Here is a 6,480-nt window from a genome sequence, read left to right as displayed (position 1 = left end):
TTTTAGTTTACTAGTTTTTCTACAATTTGGTCACTTCTTTTGGTCAATTTGGAGCATCCTTTGTGCCTTATTTTCTACTCAAAGTTCTCTAAAAGTTTGGTGCTCTTGGGTTGCTCCTCTTTGCCTAAATTTTGTGTACCAATTTTAAGTCTCTTTGAACTTGTATTTTGGCCTACTTAGGTGTCTTGGGGAACCACAAGGTGTTCAATCCCATCTCCTAAGTAGAACCTTTCTCCTCCATTAGTAATTCGCTTTTAGTTGTAAGTGTGTTGAAAGTTCTAAGTGCTTTCTCACCTTACATTAGGCCGCATAGCTTATATTCAAGTTTTCACGTTGTTTAGTGGCTTAAAATTTTGAGACCAAAGTCTCTACATATTTTTGGCCAATTAGGGGTCCGTCTTTAGTGTTTTATAGATTTATTTGTTCTTTGTTCTTTGTTCTTTGTTGACAACTAGTGTCTAGTGATTCTCATCATTTAGCACTTAGCCATTGTGTGAAATTCTTTCAAACTTGCCCAAGTGTGCCTTGGCTAGGATTGGCTTTGGTTATTAAGTGGTCTTTTTCGACTCACCTCGCCTACCTGGAGGTTCATTTGTGTTCTTAAAACTTTTATTCACACTTTGTCTCAAGTGCTAGATCGTGTCAATCATGAGCACTAGAAGGGTTACACGTCCAAGGGTGCAAACCCAACAAAATTCACCACAACCAACACAACATAACACTAGTGCGGATGATGAGGGTGATGTTTCCCCTCGTATGCTTCACAAAGTCACCAAAGAGGTGAGTGACATCAAGGCTCAAATGGCTGCCATGCAAGCCAATTTGCATTTCATATCTGAGCAATTAAGGAATCCTCCACACACTCACCGTGCTTCTCCTAGATCTTCTCGCCCCCCATCAAGACATCATCATGATCTTAGTGGCGAGGAAGAGGATTTACAACGCCCCTTTCCAAGGCAATCTCCTCACACTAGGAGACAAAGGCGTGTTCCTCCTCACCCCAAAGAAACTAGAATAGATTTGCCTCCTTTCCATGGAAAAGACAATGTTGAGGCATATCTAGATTGGGTGGCACAAGTTGAACAACTGTTTAACAGCCACGTGGTTGAGGAAGAGAGACGTGTCTCTCTTGCTGTCCTCAGCTTCCAAGGTCATGCCTTAAATTGGTGGACAACCCTTGTCCTCCAAAAGCGAAAAAAAGGCCTTCTCGAGATTGAATATTGGTTTGATCTCAAAGAGGCACTCCATGCTCGTCATGTTCCTTCGTACTACAAAAGAGAGCTTATGGATAAACTCCAACGGCTCCAACAAAGAACCATGTCTGTGGAGGAATATATGCAAAAGATGGAGTTATACATCTTGCGGGCTGGGATAGATGAGGAAGAAGATCTAACCATTGCTAGGTTCTTGAGTGGTCTAAACTACAACATAAGAGATAGAGTTGAGTTGCTCCCATATCAAAATTTAAATGAACTTGTTCAAATGTGCATCAAAGTGGAGCAACAACTCTTGAGGAAACCTATTCGCAAGGATTCTTCACTCTCTTTTTCAAAATCTGATTTTCAAAAGAAAGATTTTTCTCATGTCAAGGAGACCGCTCATAGACACCCAACAAAAGGTCAAGATAAGGGTGAGGCCTCCAAGCGAGGTAGTGAGATCAAGTGTTTTAAGTGTTTAGGTAGAGGTAATGTGGCATCACAGTGTCCTACCAAGCGCAGCACCATTGTGCTAAAGGGCCAAGACCTCTACAGCAGTCAAGAGGAGTCTTCTGAGGAATCTTCCTCTTCTAGTGACTCCCACAGTGACAAGTCCTCCAAAGATAAACATCATTCTTACCCTCAAGAAGGGTCTCTCTTAATGATTAGGAGGCTTCTCAATAACTAACCAACCCTTCCTCTCAATGATCAAAGAGAAAACATTTTTCACACTCGCTGTGACGTTTTGAACAATACTTGTTCTTTGATCATTGATAGTGGGTCTTGTTGCAACTGTTGTAGCACAAGAATGGTTGAGAAGTTGAACTTGACTTTGTTACCCCATCCCAAACCTTACAAACTTCATTGGCTTAATGAAGATGGGGATCTCGAAGTCAAGCATCAAGTGTTGGTTAAATTCTCTATTGGAAAGTACAAAGACAAAGTTTTATGTGATGTAATTCCAATGGAAGCTTGCCATATTCTCTTAGGTAGGCCGTGGCAATTTGACCGCAAAACCACCCACCATGGCCATACCAATGAGATCACCCTCCAACATCATTCGAAAACTTTTGTGTTACATCCCCTCACTCCTACTCAAGTTGCTAGTGACCAAGCTCAAATGAAAGCTAGGAGGGAGGAAGAGAGTTCCACCAACTCTACTAAATTATCCAAGGCTTCTAAGAAAAAGGTAGAGGAAGTCTCTCCTTCTAAGGATGTTCATCATGAAGTGCTTCTCAGTCATAAAACTCTTTTACAAACTCTTCATGTTGAACACCCTTCCTACCTTTTGTTGTGTCATGTTGTCCTTACATGTCTCCAACATCCTTCACTTAAGGACCTACCTCCTTCTGTCCGTGCTCTTCTCCATGAATTTGCGGATCTTTTCCCTAAGGATGGTCCCCAAGGCCTCCCACCTTTTAGAGGAATAGAGCACAAAATTGATTTTATCCCAAGGGCCAGTCTACCTAATAGACCAGCCTATAGGACAAATCCAATTGAGACTAAAGAGATAGAGACTCAAGTGATCGAGTTGTTAGACAAAGGATGGGTCCAAAAGAGTCTTAGTCCTTGTGCTGTTCCCGTGTTGTTGGTTCCCAAAACAGATGGCAAATGGCGCATGTGTTGTGATTGTAGGGCCATCAACAACATTACCATAAAGTATAGGCACCCCATCCCTAGACTAGATGATATGTTGGATGAATTGCATGGGGCCAAAATGTTTTCAAAAATAGACCTTAAAAGTGGTTATCACCAAATTCGAATTGCCAAAGGTGATGAGTGGAAAACCGCTTTCAAAACTAAATTTGGTCTATATGAATGGTTAGTCATGCCTTTTGGCCTAACCAATGCTCCTAGCACATTCATGTGACTAATGAATCATGTCCTACGGGATTGTTTGGGGAAGTTTGTGGTTGTTTATTTTGATGACATTTTAATTTATAGCCACAACTTCAAAGTTCATCTAGGACACCTTAGGGTAGTCCTGTCTCTCCTTCGAGACCATCAACTCTATGCCAACATAGACAAGTGCTCTTTCTGTGTAGAGAGTGTCATCTTTCTTGGGTTTGTGGTCAATAAAAGTGGGGTACATGTTGACCCCGACAAAATCAAAGCCATCCAGGAATGGCCTGTGCCAAAGAATGTGGGGACATCCGTAGCTTTCATGGGCTAACTAGCTTCTATAGACGGTTTGTACCCCACTTTTCCACAATTGCCTCACCCCTCAATGAACTTGTCAAGAAAGACACACCTTTTGTGTGGGGTGATAAGCAACAACAAGCCTTTGAGGATATTAAGGCTAAACTCACCCAAGCACCAGTTCTAGCTCTTCCAAACTTTGAGAAAACTTTTGAGCTAGAATGTGATGCTTTTGGGGTTGGAGTAGGTGCGGTTTTATTACAAGAAGGCCATCCAATTGCTTATTTCAGTGAAAAACTCAATGGCCCTTCTCGTAATTACCCCACCTATGACAAAGGGTTGTATGCTCTTGTGCGAGCTCTTCATACTTGGGAACACTATCTTGTGTCTAAAGAGTTTATAATTCACACTGATCATGAAACTCTCAAGTATTTGAAAAGCCAGCACAAGCTTAATAAGAGGCATGCAAAGTGGGTTGAATTTCTAGAACAATTCCCTTATATCATCAAATACAAGAAAGGGAAATCCAATGTTGTGGCTGATGCACTTTCTAGAAGATATACTCTTTTAGCCAAACTTGGATCTCAAATTCTTGGATTTGACAATATATGTGAATTGTATAGTCAAGATCCCTTCTTTGCCCCTATTTATTCTAATTGTTTAAATAAGTCCCAAGGCGGCTTCTATGTCTCAAATGGATATCTTTTCAAAGAAGCCCGCCTATGTGTTCCATGTGGTTCTGATCGTAAACTTTTAATCATTGAGATGCATGAGGGGGGACTTATGGGACATTTTGGGGTCGCCAAAACGTTGGCCATGCTTAAAGAAAAATTCTTTTGGCCTCACATGAAATGTGATATTCAAAAACATTGCGCTAGTTGTTTGACTTGTTTGCATGCTAAGTCTAGCGCAATGCCTGCTGGGATGTATACTCCTTTGCCTGTGGCTTCCACCCCTTGGGAGGACATTAGCATGGACTTTGTCCTAGGGCTTCCAAGGACTTCTAGGGGTGTTGATTCGATTTTTGTGGTTGTGGACCGGTTTTCGAAAATGGCACATTTTATTCCATGCCACAAAGTCGATGATGCAAGCCACATTGCAAAGTTGTTCTTTAGAGAAGTGGTTCGTCTTCATGGCTTACCCAAAACAATTGTGTCTGATAGGGATACTAAGTTTCTTAGCCACTTTTGGAGGACCTTGTGGTCTAGGCTTGGAACTAAACTTTCTTTTTCTACTTCCTGTCACCCTCAAACTGATGGGCAAACAGAGGTAGTCAATAGATCCCTCTCCACATTGCTTAGGGTTGTGCTTAAGGGGAACCATAAATCTTGGGATGAGTATCTTCCCCACATTGAGTTTGCCTACAATAGAGTGGTCCATAGCACCACCAAACTCTCACCTTTTGAGGTTGTCTATGGCTTTAACCCTCTCACTCCTCTAGACTTGCTACCTCTTCCATCTTCTTTTGACTTTGTTCATAAAGAAGGGGTTTCTAAGTCTCAATTTATCAAAGATTTTCATGAGAAGGTTAAAAGTCAAATTCAAGCTCAAATGGAAAAGATTGCCAACTCTAAAAACAAGGGTAAGAGAGTTCGGTCATTCAATGAGGGTGACTTAGTTTGGCTTCATCTAAGGAAGGAAAGATTTCCTCAATTACGAAGATCTAAACTTAGTCTCCATGGTGATGGTCCATTCCAAATCATAAAGAAGATCAACAATAATGCTTATCAATTAGATCTTCCAGCTGAATATGGTGTGCATCCTACTTTTAATATCACTGACTTAGTTCCTTTTACAGGTACTGTAGCTGATGAGGATGACAACCAAGATTTGAGGGCAAATCCTCTTCAAGGGGGAGGGGATGATGTGACCCCACCAAGCCCAATTGCACCTTCAAGCCCAAGCCCAAGCCCAAGCCCATTAAAAGGCCCAATTACAAGATCAATGATGAAAAAGATTCAAAAGGGCCTCCCATTAGATGATCACAAAATCAATGGGCTTCTCACATTCTTTACATGGGCCAAAGAGATCACAAAGACTTGAAGAAGTGCATGTAAATCTAGTAGTGTAGATTTAAATTGGGCCATTGTTTGGGCTTTGCTTTCCAATAATACATAAGACATGAAAGGAACATAGGATGGGTTAAAATTGGGCTCGACCCAATTCTCTTCATACATGGCCAAGATTTTCAAGACAAGGAGGCTCCTTTGCTTCATAGTTTGACTAAAGTTGGTCATCACATCTAAAGGCTAAGAATCCTTCTTGTTCTTCAAGCCATGATCCAAGGGGCATGATCTTATCTCCTTCTCCTAGCTTGATCTAAGGGCCAAGATCAAGGCCCACTCCATCCAATGGCTCTCCTTTCTCATGTGTAAATGGCTTCATATAAAAGCCAAAATTTCACTCATTTGTAGACACTCTTGAAATTTTATGCAATAGATGCAACTTGAGTTGAGAGCACTCCTCCCTCTATTGCCTTTGAGAGTCACCACTTTCTAGAGATTTCCTCTCTCTACCTCTAGCCACCTTCCTTAGGCTAGCATAGATTAGGAAATCCTATCACCTCTTTCACCTTCCATTGCTTGCAAGTGCCTTCCAACTTGCCTCCATTCCTTCATCCATTTCTGCTGCCCATGGAGCTCTTCATGCACCTTTGGAGCTCCACCAGCACGGGTCCTCACCTGCAAGACCATGAAACTTTGGCAACAAGTGTATTAAACCAGTTTTCAGCACATATGGAACCTCCTCCTCAAGGTATTGTATGCATAAACTATCATAAGTGAACTCTGGTGCAGTGAGCTCACTCATGGTTCTCTCATGAGGTGGAGGAGGTTGAGCCATGTTATCAATATGAAAATGCTCAGAATATACAGTATGCTCAGAATGCAAAGAATGAGGAGTGTCAGGAATGTGATGAGAATCAGAAGAATCAGGAAATGTCACTGAATATTCAGCATGCAAAGATGGATTCCTAGGATGCCTACTTCCTCTGTGGAATGTCCTATCAATCTCAGGGTCAAATGGTTGTAATTCACTTGGGTTTCCCCTAGTCATGCACCAAAAAGCACTAATTGTAGTGATATTGGCATAACAAAGGGTATAACTACAAGTATACTCAAACGACCTTCAAATGACTTGAAAATTG

At 41.5% G+C, this 6,480-nt stretch overlaps 1 pseudogene; it reads left to right on the top strand.

Annotated features, from left to right (window-relative positions):
• The first annotated feature begins 1,284 nt into the window (after nucleotides 1-1,284).
• Nucleotides 1,285-2,854, top strand: LOC146887771 (uncharacterized; annotated as a pseudogene).
• Nucleotides 2,855-6,480: the final 3,626 nt, after the last annotated feature.

The sequence above is a fragment of the Vigna unguiculata genome, chromosome 3, assembly GCF_037176805.1.
Source record: "Vigna unguiculata cultivar grain cowpea cultivar isolate G323 ecotype 2 chromosome 3, ASM3717680v1, whole genome shotgun sequence".
Lineage (NCBI taxonomy): Eukaryota > Viridiplantae > Streptophyta > Magnoliopsida > Fabales > Fabaceae > Vigna > Vigna unguiculata.
Note: the sequence above shows the minus strand (reverse complement) of the source record. Positions and strands in the feature narration are given on the sequence as shown.